This window comes from Oxyura jamaicensis, chromosome 1 (genome assembly GCF_011077185.1).
Source record: "Oxyura jamaicensis isolate SHBP4307 breed ruddy duck chromosome 1, BPBGC_Ojam_1.0, whole genome shotgun sequence".
NCBI lineage: Eukaryota > Metazoa > Chordata > Aves > Anseriformes > Anatidae > Oxyura > Oxyura jamaicensis.
Genome location: NC_048893.1, coordinates 30132131 through 30147132, shown reverse-complemented (window position 1 = coordinate 30147132; position 15002 = coordinate 30132131). Strand labels below are relative to the sequence as shown.

At 39.3% G+C, this 15002-nt stretch overlaps 1 long non-coding RNA gene across 1 annotated transcript; it reads right to left on the bottom strand.

The window, feature by feature from the left end:
* Nucleotides 1–3304: 3304 nt before the first annotated feature.
* On the bottom strand, nt 3305–11588 carry LOC118166923. Its single transcript, XR_004750813.1, has 2 exons — nt 11322–11588; nt 3305–6793 (listed from the first exon to the last, which is right to left on the bottom strand). It is a non-coding gene; the product is annotated as an uncharacterized LOC118166923 (long non-coding RNA).
* Between the last annotated feature and the right edge of the window lie 3414 nt (nt 11589–15002).

The window sequence follows — 15002 nt, the reverse complement described above, 5'->3', positions numbered from 1 at the left end:
AAAAGTTAAATGCTACCAAAAACTCTCTTCCCTTCCCCCTTCCAAATACATCATCCTAATGAAGTTTAGTGGAACAGGTCTGCAGCTACTCTCCGCTATCTGACAGATGCTACTCTTTGCTTTACTGATACCAAGCAATTACAATGTAAAAATGATGGAAACACTTTAAAGTATGGTCCCTACTCATGGTATTTTGAATAAATGTTATTTTTTTACCTATTTAGAAATCCAGGAACTGTTACACACAAAGCAGCTGTCAGAAAATAACAACAACCTTGTTTTCTTTAATGTCACAGCAGTCTTAGTTAATAATTTCTGATAGTGCTACATGGCCTTTTGGTAGCCTATAGGATCATGAACTCAATTTTACTTATTACAAACTCAAATATTTGAATCACAAATTCAAATATTTATATACGTGCCAATAATAACAGTGGTGACACATTCAGATCACTTTATTACATTGCCACAAAATCATTCAGAACAAAAACGGAAGGAAACAAACAAGAAGATATTAATTTCCCACAAGAACACAGGTTTTAGTTTTTTTATTTACAACTAATTGTCTAATTTACTTGCAGGCTCTTAAAAATTGTCTCAAGACCCAGATAGAGATACAAATTTGCTATTTAAAAATGGAGTTGAATGATTCCTACAGAACCTGAATTAGCTTTTTCAGCACTGACTGCAATACACAATTCACTAGAAAATATAGAATGCCTCTATAATTACTGAGCTATCCATCACCTAAAATTGACAACCCCATGTAGTGAATCCATCAAGAGAACACTCCACAGCCAATATGCTCCAAGGTACATATTAGTGCCAAATGAAATATTCAGGTAATTAAGAGTCTTGAAATGAAATTAAAGCATAACTGTTGCAATCTATATCTAAAGGATATATGAAATGCTGAACACCCACACAGAAATAACCTACCTGACTTGTACAATGGTAAATCCAAACAGTTTGACGTCTAATGCCAACATTCACAAGAGATTCAATTTTTTTCAGAGGTAAAAAGCACAGCTCAAATCTATTCACACACTGAAGCAATTGAGCTGCCCTTAGCAAACATCAGAAACAAAATGCATTAAATCAGAAGCAGCAATTAAACCCTTTTCTTCAAATATATTGTTATTCCATTTGCCACAAAATCAACACTTGAAACAAAGCTAGGGAAATGTTTTTTTGCAAAGCAATAAACTCAAATTTAATTTGTATCCTCGTTCTGCGTAGCTACCCATGGAAAGCAATATGGTACTACAAGAGAAAATCCAGAGATCATCCAACGGGTTACAACCATTGCATGTTCTGAATAATCTAATGCCAACACTGCTCAAGAATCTACAATTTTATGTATTAAAAGTAGTTGACAGAACTGCAAGGGTATAGTATTTAGAGAGCAGTTTATTGAAGGACAGTAATTGTAGCACTCTTATGTTTCCAGATCAGAACTTTGTCTCACTTGCAGTGAACAAACAGTACTTTGAGTGCTGTCCAATTAATGTAATGGCAGCTAAAAAGATGAATTAATTTACTTTTTTTTTGTGTGTGTGTGTGGGGGGGGGGGGGGGCAAAATAAGATGTTATGTAAATTACTTCTGATCTTCAAGGTTCTCTACAGATCAGGCTCATTAATATTAGCTTTTATGTCAGTGCCACTCCCTTGACGTCAGTTAAATTATTCCCAATGCACACTTCCACATGTGATTAATGTCAGACATAATAACTTGCTAATCACAATAGAAAAACCATACAGTTGTCTCCTGTTCCTTTCTAGGAATTATAAGAAGGCCTGCAGAGGTTGCAATGTACTTTAATCCATGGCAAAACACTACATTGACTTTTTTTCAGTAGCAGCTGGAAAATTTCACAGTAACACAAGTTTCAAGGGCAGAATTCTGAATTATACAAGTTTGGTAAGATGCAATAAAAAATATTAATGTTTGTGACTGAGTAAGAGGAAGGACAATCTTGAAATAATGATGACTTCTATAGAAAGAGTTCACCTGGAAATAAATACATTTGCTGGTGCCATTTGACACATAGATTAAGAAGTCAGAGAAAATTGTCATGAAATGCACTTGATGTGACAAGTTTTTCATTACTATTTTTTTTATACGAACTGGAAAATCAGATTGAACTTGGTCCCAATGGAACAAATACCAAAACTTCCACAGAAGTACAGTAGAATACAAAAAGAAAACTGAAACTTCAAACTGGTTGCAGTGATCTGTAATGTGATCTGAGAACTGACTCCAATTCCAAATGAAAAACTAAGACTGAAAGAAGGCTAAGGAAAACGTCTCATAAGTCAGTAACTTCCCATCGCAGTTTCACATTACAATACTAGTTGTCCAAAAGTCATGTCATCATTAAAGCCCTGCTGGTGCAAGCTGCCGAAAATGGGCTCTATGGGCGTGGATAAACAAGTCACCAGAACACAGCAGGCTCCAAAGAACAACAGTCCATGGTGAGAGGGAACACTTGAAAGCATACCACACACTGATATGTTCTGGAGACTTGTGCTGCTGTTGCACCTGCAAGAAATGGAAGAAGCCCCAGAGCCCGCTGAGCACAGGTGCAGGCAGCAGCCACGCCAGCTCTAACTGAGAGCTGCCCGAGCCAGGCTGCACCTGAGGTGATGGCAGTGGCTATGGCCCTGAGCGGGCACAGGAGGGACACATGTGCCATGAGCATGGGGCTGTGAGGGCAGAGGGAGGCAATAAGCAAGCGTACACTGGTGACAGTTATCTGCTTTTACTAATCGTTTGATCCTGTTCATAATAAAGGCTTAATTAACAAAAGCTGTTCTAAGAGACTTCCCTTGTCATCTGCCTCTCCCCCACCAGGGAAAAGAGACTTTACAACCGAGTTTGGATTCTCCAAATGAGATCAGGACCCTACCTCTACCTCCTACACACCCAGACATGCATTACAATACCTGCAAAATAATGTCTTCTTTTTAAACATGTGATTTTGTTCTTCACACAGTCTAAGTCATCTCAGGTAGCACACTCAACAATTATTTTATTAAGACTTAGAAGAAAAGACACTACAAACACCAAGACATTATCAGCTCGGATCTTGTATGAAGGGACTCCTCTAGGTTCACGGTCTGCCAGATGTCTGCAAATTCTGTAATTCTGGCTTGAATTGCACTATGATTTATATCCACCATTACTTTAAATGATCTTCAATAACTGTTAATAGCAAAACATACTTCTTAATGCCTTTCAGCAGAAAGATCCTGCAAAATACAACTCACCCTTAACTCCATTAATTAAAATAATAATAAAAATAAAGTAACATGTTGCATAAGCCTCATAGTTACCGTCTGAAGACTGTACTGGCAAGGTTCCTAAATAAGTAATGCATTGACAAAGAAATCATGTTCCATTAGAATTTCCTAAAAGGTTTCAAATACAAATATTATACAAAGAACAGTTGTTCATCTGTCCAAAGAATCCTATATTTCTTGAAAGAAAATTCCTTGTACCATGAATTTAAAGAAGAAGGTGTTGTGTTTGATGAGGAACACACCAAGATATTTCTATGCTTTTCACAAGTGCCTTGATGTTTCTAACTGTAGCTGTTTCACTTCCTGGTCATTCATCAGATTGCTGCATCTTCTTACTTGACCTCATTATTACTATTCATACAAAGTCTGTTTGTGCACCAGGCTGCTTTTGAGACACAAAGAGCTGTTCCAATAAAAATTAATTTATAAGCATACTCCTAACAAATCATCTTAAAGATGGAAAAAGTTGAAACAATCACAGGAGAAGACTCTTTCCTCTAATTTGGAAAAAGAGAACTTTTTTTTTTCCACCATTTTATAGTAACCAGGAGAAACAAAAATGAGGAGCAAGGAAATCATTTTCATACACACCGTATAGACATTTTGTTTTTAATGGAGGGAAAAAAGGACCCACTCTCTGCATAACTGAAAGCTCAAAACTTTTTTTTTTTCTTTGACAGAATTAACTTTTGCTACTCATTTCACACATATACACCTAAAGTTTCCAACCAGCATCCACTTTAACTTTCAGGCGTTCTTAGGCTGGTTTTCAAAAATCATTGGTGATGCTGAGCTGTCAGCCCATAGTTGGTTCAGCAAAATGCAAGCTTTTTTGAGGATGAGTACATCTTCCCCATGCTGCTTATATGTATGCACTTTCTTTGACAAGACTGGATAATTGCTGATTTTCTCTGGAAAAGGAAAAGAACTTGTCTTAAAAGACTATATTGTAGTATGAGAGAAGGAGGCAATTTCCTTACCCAACTTCTATGCCAATTACCAAGCTGTGCAGCTTACAGCTCTCACTTATTGGAAGCTAGCACCTGCCAACTGTCACCACATCAACAGAGGAAAAAAAGAGACACACTAATGTATATATACACACTTCTGCAGTCAGAATTAACACAAGAAAACTCTATTTGCAATTGTCTGTAAAACCATAAGAGGATGTTTCTAAAAGTCTGACAAGGAGCACCTCTGTTTTTATAACACATTGAAGTCAGCAAAGATTTAAGCCCAAAACTCTGGGTGAGCAATAGAAGAAACTGATCTACAATGGATTCCTTCATTGCTTTCAGCTGTATTCTAAGGCAGCCTTCTAGGTCTGACTAACAGAAAAACAAGAATACAGATGTTTCTACTCATCTACATGCAATAATGCAAAACTGCAACTAAAAAGCTCATTACTGTGAATGTCCATATCCTCCCATGAACCAACTGAAATACAAACTAATTGTCAGACCATGATTCCTCCCTCAGAAGTGGTTTAATGATATACAGTAAGTCACAAACGCATGCCAAAACATGTTTAGTATGCCAAATAGGAAAGATTATTTTTATCTGGAAACATAACGTAGCAGTATACGAAGAGCAATAAAAGTGTTTAAAATACAATAGCAACAACTCTACTACAAACATTTAGGAAACAAGGCATTTTGTGCTTACAGAAGTGAAAGGTTTTAACAAAAACATAGTCCATACTTTGAGGATATTAACTCATCAAGCAGCTTCTGCTTGGCTTGAATTAAAGCTTCAGATTATTTTTATTGAATCTTCACATAATGGTTAAAAATAATAATCCTCCTATATTAATTTGCATCATTGATTTGATTATATGCTGTTGTACTTAATACAGGAAAATCTGCCTTTACCCAGTATCACAATCTTCTTTATCTTTCATTCTTTATTTCTTCAGCTGTTTTGAAAGATGACAGGCTTACAGTTCAAATTATGAATTAGGTATCAGGTTTCTACGTTACTTGCTGGAATCAGGTGAAACCTGATCTTGAGCTGGCAAACCTTCCAAGATGCTGTTGTTCTGAAGTTCCCATTTCACCTAACAGTCTTTGTGCCCACACACAGACTTCCAGAAATGGCCAGGTCCTCCAGCTCTTGGGTGTCTGCAGTCACTGAGCTTTGCCCTTGACATGAACAGAGACTTTGAAAGCCACCTGCCAGAAAGCAGACAGACAACTTCATGGGTAATTGTGGTCCAAGTCAGAGGGATTTGGAAGGACCTAGCACGGCAACTGCAGGAAGACAAGCACAGGCCACACTCCTGCAGTTCTGAAATCAGCTGCAGATGTCTGTTAAACTTGTGAGCAGTCCTAATCCAGTCCAGGGGAAAAGCAGACTATTTACTTCAATTAAACTCATGCAAATATCTTTAGAGTGAGGTGCAGGACAGGCCAGACCAATTAAGAAGCATGTGCTCACACTTGCTACCTCTTTCCTCCTCTGGCCCAGCTTCTCATCACTCTGCCTCTAGGACTGAGACCTACCAGGAGAGCCCTAGAAGCTCTCTTGGGACCACCAAGAAGTTTCCCAGGGAAGATGAGAGAACCACACAAGCCAAAAGCCAGGCCTGAAAAGTTTGAATGGGCCATGGATTCAGAGACAAGCATGAGAACAATACTATTTTTCAGAAAGTTTGAGTAATGTTTTTAAATATTCACCCAAATTCACCCACTAGCATTTTTTCCCCACTAAATGGATTCCCAGGGAAAAATCTCAGAAGAGAATAAAGTGGATGGCAAAGTTCAAAGGCCTATTCCTAACAGCTAATAAAAGTCCTCTCTTTTAAATGCCCCTCTATTTAATTCTGAAAAGCACTTACTGAATTTTGTGTTCTGACAGAAAGGAGATGCGTGTTTATGCCTGACAGAAAAGTGAGAAGCAACAGCTGGGCACTGCTGATTCTCCTGGGACAGGCAAGAACTTGGCCCCGAATTCACCAGAGTGCTGCCTGTGATTTAGGAAGCTGAATGGGAACTACCTTCCTGGTAAAACAGGATGTCCAAAACATAGCTTAGCAGATACTCGGGTAATCATACTTCCCTTCAATAGATTTTCCTTTGAATTATTTTATTACTTCAGATTACAGCGTCTCCAAGTCTAACAGCCAAATAACTGCTCTTTGGCTGTACACTCCATTCCATAGCATAGCATCTACCTAGTACCCACACAATAAATATTTCCCCTTGTATAAAAAGACCTCTATAAAAAGAGATTAGTAACACATTAACCAGGGAAATTCCTGGAAGTCAGACCAAGAATATCCTAAATGTTTGGAGTGCTTTATTTCAGACAGTCACAAAGAAGTGTCAAAATAGTTCTGCCTAGAGGAGTAGTGAACAGCAAGGGATAGGCACCAAACTGCTGAAGCAAAATTTTCATTTCAAGGTGCTGCACATCCTTCACTGTACCTACGGCAATCCACCAGTAGCAAAATCTTTCTTCATACTGTTCTGGTAGAAGAATGCCAGTAAACTGACTAGTTCAGTAACATAAAATACTGTACGTGCTGAGATACTAAATAATAACACAAAAGTGACTTGTGACCAGTTCTCATTGGTTTATACAATGTTACAATTCTTTTGACAGTGACCAAAAAGGACCAAAAAGACCAAAAGACCAAATATTGCTTCCATATTTTCCCTTCTTCTCCTGTCACTTCAGTACCACTAAATGTTAGTATAGATGGAGAAAAGAGCGCTTGGTGTAAAAACAAACAAAAAAACATGCACAGGGGAAACCTCGGTGACTCTTTGCAAGCTTTATCTAATCATTGTCAGTTTAAATAGTGTCAGTTAGCGACACTGCCAAGGATAAAATCTTCTACAAAGCGTTCAGCAGGCCAGCAAAGCATCCTACATGAATGTAAATAAAACTGAGACAGTACATAAATATATGGTAATACACTTACGTGCAGTTATTTCAGAGTTGTTCTGGCTTCAAAAAATAAAAAATAAATAAAATCCTAACCCCCTGTGTCTCCAGCATATGCACAGGCAAGGTCTGAGTGACACTTAGCTGTTGTAACTACAGATATAAACTTCACATTTGAGTGGAGTTAATCACTCTGAAGAAAAAAAATAATAAAAAAGTCTTTATATATTTTGAAGGCTTTAAATAAGATCTCATAGAAATAGGACAAAACAGGTTTTATGGTTCAGCCACATTTAAGATTGGGTCAGCTGGTCTGTAGAGAACCCACAGAACCTATTACAATACATGAATGTGAGCGGAAATGGGAACAGCTGTGCTTTATTACAAACCTGCGGCTGTTTTTATGACAAAACTTTCTTTATGCTTTTACGTTTCTGTAGGACTCCATATCATTCTGAGCAGCAGATTCACAGCTGCCATTTCCACAGCAAAATACTTGATTTAGTCAGATTTATCTTTTCCTGTATCTGATCTGTACAACCAAGCGCAAATTAATCTTTCTTCTCAGGCATACCACTGTCCCCTAGGCCCCAAAACCATGCTCTGGAAGCCTAATAAAGGAACTGACAAATCACTGTTAATGAAACTGCAATCAAGTCTTTTTCATTCAAAACCCTTTAGTCATCTTGAGTATTCTTAGCTAATAAAACACAGATATTTGAGATTATCTGTTTCTCTTTCTTTGATTTGGGGGCATTTATATATTATTTAATTATAATATATATATTACACTATATATTTATATTTTGGGGGATATAACATTTTTCTTCAGGCCACTATCTACAGACAAATAGAAGTGCATTGGAAAAAAAAAATCTATATAGATATTTTTGTGCTAATATAACAGTGACTGGGTAAAGCTAGATCAATGTTTCAAATGTGAAAGTTACATATTTTTTGCATTATGCAATTTCTTATAGTATTAATATTTTGTTTATGCTTTCCAGATTCTCATTTTGCAAAACCCAACTGCTGAGAATGAAGTTAATTCTTCATCTAAACCACTAATTCTACGCTTACTCAGATAAACAGTTTCTACTAAGGCAGGAATATTGACAGGAATAGGTTGTGATGTAAACCATCTGACAAATATTGTAATTTTTCAGTTAATGCATCAATAAGTTTTGCAAAAATGTGCTCTTCAATAGGGCTGATGTACATCAAGAAATGAAAGAAGCAATGAGCTATGATAATGAACCAAGGAACTGATAATTTTGTTCAACATTCCCTCCATAACTCTGAGTATAAGCCTTTTCTCGTATATTGACTTAAAAATAAATAAAAATACTGTATCCATCTGGCAAGACCTGAGGCAAAATGAAAATGGAAGATGTTTAAACAACCAAGTGTAACTGAGCTGTCACCCCAGTTATTTAGAAGAGTGGTCAGCATTGGCACTTCTTGCTATGGCAGCTCTTTACTGGTATTTTTGCAATAGCGGGCACATTTCTTATGTGCTATGTAGAGAGTCAAGAAAGAAATGAAAGTAATTTAAAAAATGCACACAGAATTTTTTTATGCTCAGCTAACATTGAACTTGTGCATCAAACATTGTCTTTAGTTTACGACTTTCAAAAACAACCTATACTAGTCAAGCTGGTGGCTACTTTTGCCATTGTGACAGCCTCATTACACCTTTTCTGAGATACCATTGCAACACCTCAAGTTAACAGTGGATACTTTTTCAAAACATAACACGTTACAAAAATAAAAAATAAAGAGAGAGAAGTTACAGGGCCAGAAAAGGTCAGAGGGAAAAAGTATAGTAAAGATAAAGAGCAAAGAGAAGAAGCAGAGTTCAAGAAATGACAAGAACACCAGGAAAATAGTGTTTCAGAATCCTTGCCTTCCCAAAATCTATTTCAACAGCAGTTGGTGTCCGTTGGAGTTCCTTTATAATAAAAATCTGAAGTGGGAACTGTTCAATATTCCAAAGCTGATTTTCATAAAAGAAGTGAACTGTAGACAGCTGATGAAAGGGAAGCTTGGCCTCTTGCTGTAGTTCAAGAGTGATGCACTTATTCTTCTCAAGAAGAGATTCAGAAAACAAACAAACCAAAATGTATATTTCTAGCTGCTCTTTCTCATCTATCTTAATAATTATTTTCCTTTTGCTTTGCTCAAAATTTTTCATAGTGAAAAATGCTATACTTCAGCTATACTTTAGCTAATAGTATTACTAGCAATAGCAGTAACACTGAGTCTTCTAACTCCTAGAAACAACTTCTAACCCTTCTAACTCCTTATCAACAAATTATCCTACTGGACACTTTATGAATTTCATTAATAATGGTTGGTAAAGGAAAATAGAGAGTTGAAATTCAACATTTCAAGATATTTTACTTCTTTTCAACTTTATTTTAGATTTTACCAGTGAGTAGATGGCAAAATAAATGACTGCCTCTATCAAAAAAAAAAAAACAGCTTTATTTCTTGTTTCAAAGAATTCATACTGGTTTGGAAAACTTCAGAACTTATCTCAAAAGAAATCTTTGTTAAGACACATAAAGCTGTTTATCTTTTAGCACACAGGAAAAAAATATTTTTTCTCCTAAACTGTGATTAGGCTTGAAGATTAAAAGCCTAAAGAATAGTCACAGAGAAAAACAAAACTACATGTGAAAAAGGTGAATATATACCGAATATATGTTAGTTTTTAGCATCAAGATAGCCTGCAGAAAAATAGCGCGTACATTACTACATCACATATTGCTTAAATTATAAATACGCAGTCCAACAAATCATTGGGTTTACAGAACATAGAAGTTAAAAATGACTTACTTCCCAGCTGTGGTTAAGTCTTGAATTCCCACACTGCTCTGCCCATACAAGCTTTTAGGAAGATTCTGCATGTATGAAACCGTTTTTTACATTCTCTCCCATGAATTACAATATTCAGTTTGTGATGCAAACCACAACTCCTCCATGTTCCCCATTTCAGACACTACGCTACTAAATTACTGCAAATGTTATTTTCATAACATCAAAAGGACTAGCTTATGTAAATAAAACACTATGCTGCAGTGGTAACTCCACTAGTCACAGTTTTATTCAGAGTTCAATTCACCTACATCTCATTTTTCTAAGTATCTCTAAAAGAGCAGTAACTAGAAAATTAACATCAAATAAAAATAGTTATAAAAAATAAATAATAATTAAAAGAAAAACACATAAGTATAATCACAAACCAACCCCAACTCATCAGACATTTCATTTGCCAGCCCAGAAACACACAAAACTTAGCAGGGTGAGTAGAGTACAGTAGAGTACAGTAGACTTCCTAAAAAAAAATTCAGTGTATGATACAGACAGAATTCACAGAATAGTCTAGGTTGGAAGAGACCTCCAAGATCACCAAGTCCAACCTCTGACCTAACACTAACAGTCCCCACTAAGCCATATCCCTAAGCTCTACATCTAAACGTCTTTTAAAGACCTCCAGGGATGGTGACTCCACCACTTCCCTGGGCAGCCTATTCCAGTGACTAACAACCCTTTCGGTAAAGTTCTTCCTAATATCCAACCTAAACCTCTCTTGGCACAACTTTAGCCCATTCCCCCTCATCCTGTCACCAGGCACGTGGGAGAATAGACCAACCCCCACCTCGCTACAGCCTCCTTTAAGGTACCTGTGGAGTGTGATAGGGTCACCCCTGAGCCTCCTCTTCTCCAGGCTGAACAATCCCATCTCCCTCAACCACTCCTCATAAGACTTGTTCTCCAGACCCTTCACCAGCTTCGTAGCCCTTCTCTGGACTCGCTCAAGCACCTCCATGTCCTTCTTGTAGCGAGGGGCCCAAAACTGAACACAGTACTTGAGGTGTGGCCTCATTGTTGATGTATCTTTATAATAAGGACTATTTAATTTAATAGACTTTTCTAATGTTTACTGTTACTTAAACTTTGGTAAAGTTAGTGTCCTGTCTGTCATCTTTGCTTTCTGCTAATGCTTATATACAAGCACAACACATACTATAAACTGCATTGAAAAATGTGTTGAGAAGGTCAATTTTAGAAAGGAACAATGGAGGAAAAAAAAAATAAAAGGAGTAGAAGTTGAGACCAATACCTGGTAGAAGTGCTGAAAAGGTGCCTGCAGACTGAAGACACTAGACTGGACTGATTTAGGAAATAAAGAAGAGGAAGCAAGGAAGCTTTGGAGAATAAAGAAACATAAGTTGAAAGAACGTCGACAAGAAAAAAGCAAGGAGAGAAGGGACTGGCTGAGAGGAGAGAGAAAAAAAAAAAAAAAGAAAAGAAGAAGACATATTTGGAACAGTCAAGACCAGCAGTAACTAACAATTGAGATTTTGACTGGCTCCAGAAGAATAATGAGACTACTGATTAGTGAGGGGCCTGGAGAACAAGTCTTACGAGGAGCGGCTGAGGGAGCTGGGCTTGTTCAGCCTGGAGAAAAGGAGGCTCAGGGGTGACCTTATCGCTCTCTACAGGTACCTGAAAGGAGGCTGTAGCGAGGTGGCGGTTGGTCTGTTCTCCCACGTGCCTGGTGACAGGACGAGGGGGAATGGGCTTAAGTTGCGCCAGGGGAGTTTTAGGTTGGATGTTAGGAAGAACTTCTTTACCGAAAGGGTTGTTAGACATTGGAACGGGCTGCCCAGGGAAGTGGTGGAGTCACCATCCCTGGAGGTCTTTAAAAGACGTTTAGATGTAGAGCTTAGGGATATGGTTTAGTGGGGACTGTTAGTGTTAGGTCAGAGGTTGGACTTGATGATCTTGAGGTCTCTTCCAACCTTGAAAATTCTGTGATTCTGTGATACTACTAGGAAACATGTATAAAGAATGACATGAGAAGGACTGTGCTTGCAGAGGACTGGCAAGAGAGCCTTCATCTAATATTAAAGATTCTCTCTAAAGCTCAGAATTGAATGAAGGACTCCAGTTTTTCACCCCTTCTCCACAATTAGAAATACCTGTAGAAACCTGTGACAAATTAACCCATTCTGCTTTATTACTGGTGCATTTAAGGGGAACTGCACTTTCATAATGCTAATTCTTAGCTAACAGCCTTTGCTCTTAGGAGAGCAAAATAGGAGATCTAAGTTCTCCTATCCTGTTGATAACCATTGTGGTCTGATACAGCAAGACAAGAAGAAATTTACTTTGAAAGCTGAAAATTTTCATTTTATTATTTTTATTATTATTTATTATTTACTTGCTTACACTTAATTTTCTAATTTTTAAGAAACATGAAAAAATATTATGAATGTTACTCAATCACTCAAAAAGTCATAAAGTGACAAACATGTTGCCTGTGCAACCTTAACTCGCTTCCTTTGAGTGTGAACACTTTAATACAGTATTTAAATAAACACATACATTTTCTTCAAAGTTACCTTGCCTCAACCAGTGCACAGGATAAACATGCACAGAAGATGAAATAGGACCTAATGTAGTCAGGACTCTTGTTACCTACTGAAGAGACAGGTATATGTGTAGTGAATGTGGAGGGCTTGCAGAAAGAAAAAGGAGAGAGATTATACTGCCATAAATGCACTGGCAGTTAAAGTTCTCCATGTCTCCCCCATCCCTCCTACCATCACAATTTAAACCAAGATTCCCCTAGTTTGTAATTAACTGTGATTTCCTTTTTTCCCATCCACTCTGCAGGCACATTCAAATATGTGTGGAGCACTCAGGACACAGCGGCCCTTGTAACTTGAGCAAATACAGAAATACTGTTATTTACAATGGTGGAAGTTTCAAATCAGACACCAAAAATGAGTGAATGCTTTTAACCTAACCTATGTGTTCACCATTTTTAAAAGTCTTGTCTCACCTTAGGTGGTGTTTGATAAAGTAAAAACTGTCTGTGAGGCATTCTGATCACATAATTATAAGCACTTCAGCAAAGCCCATACAGATGTTATCAGTTCTGTCTTCAAAGCAGAGCTGAGATATGTGAAGAAGAAAATAAATCATGGGCTCACGTATCGATCAAGGAGAAAGAAAACCAAAAGCAAAATACTGAATGAATTGTGATAAGTGAGCTCCATCCATCCTGTGCACTGAATGAGGAAGGGATCCTGCAGAAGAAAAAAACAGTATGTGACCATGTAGTTAAGACATATGTATCAGACAGGCATGCTCAAAAAGCTGCTTTGAAGTTATTTGTTTTGTTGTTAATAACACAGGGTTTCTTCTTCAGAAGGCATGCAAGATCCTTGATTTGAGGTCCTATGAAACCACGTGCTTGCATAACCTTGCAGCTGTGTTGAGGTTGTGGCACTTTTTGGTGTCTGTCTGAAGTAAAACTAAGTATCTCTTGCTGATTTAGAAAAGCACTGTAGAGAATACAACACAGGAAAGGTCAGAAGTATTTTGCTTAACTACTTATTTTTACCTTTTCCAAAATTTAGGGGTGGATAAGGTATATCCTGTTGCTTTGTCAACTATCATGGAACACAAATACAAGATTTAAGCAACTGATGCTGATAGATGATACATATTCAGAGACTAACAAATAAACATACAAAAGCTCCATACTACCAACAGACTTCTGCAGCGTGACGGAAACTTCTTATTAGAGAACTTTTGGTCATTTGTTATTTATGCAGAATGGGCCAAGGCTCACTTTGACATAGAGATTTGTACAAGAGAGACGTGAAAAAGCTACTAAGGATAAGAATGGAGAACTATTTAAACTTCGAGTCATTTCAGCATGCTTTCCCTTGTGCTTACGCAGTTTCGGGTCCTCTGTGTTATTTTTACTGTTTTAAGAGTAATTTCATACAACAGACGGATGCGAAGCAACGTGTATCTCTGCACAGGTGGCTGCGTTTTGGGGTTGTTTATTGCCCAAGCTGTACACACCTGTAATTACATAAGGGATTGTCGTCCAAACCCTAAGGCTCCCGTTAAACATCTTTACGGCCCTTAATATAATAACCCATAAAGCTGTTCCTCCTCCACGGGCCGTGGCTCATTTTCATTACCGCACGGTGCAGAGGCGGTCACCTGGGCAGGTGGGTGTCCCAGCAGGGGAGGGGGGGGACGTTTCTGGGGACAGGTTAGGACCCAGGAGGGTGTCCCTCGGGGGTCCAGGAGCCCGGGGCTGCAGCTCGGCCCCCGGGGGGACATTTTGGGGAGCTCGGCACCGGCAGCACCCGCGAGCAGCGCTCCCGGCCCCGCCGCCGGCTGCGGCATCGCTGCCATTTGCAGCGAAGTGACACAGAAAAGGCGCCGCGCGAGCGTTTTGCAAGGAGAACCGCACAACTAAGCAGCACGTTATCATCGGTTTTTTTACTGCAGGAAGGCGCAACGAGGAAAAAAAAAATAAAAATAAATAAAAAATAAAAAAAAACGTTAACCCGCCGCACACACACCCAGACGAGGCGGCTGCCGCCAGCCCTGAGACACGACCCCTGCAGCAGCAGCAGCAGCAGGGCTGGAGCGGAGCCTCCCTGCGGCACCCCGCGGCTGCGGCACCCCCGCACCCCGCAAGGTGACAGCCCTGGGGACCCCCCGCGGCATCGCTCCCGGCCCCGCCGGCCGAGCCGTGCCCTACCTGACAGCCGGGACGTCGCCCGGGGCCGTCCCGGGGGGCTGCGCTCGGCTCGGCTCGGCTCGGCTCGGCTCGGCTCGGAGCCCGCCTGACAGCCACCGCCCCCCCAGCCGGGGCCGAGCGGGGCGCGGGGAGCGGCGGCGGCTGATTGGCCGCGAGTGATGTCGCGGGGGGGGGGGGGCGGGGGGGGGGGCGCCCCCCCCCCACCTCAGCCGTGTCCCCCCGCCC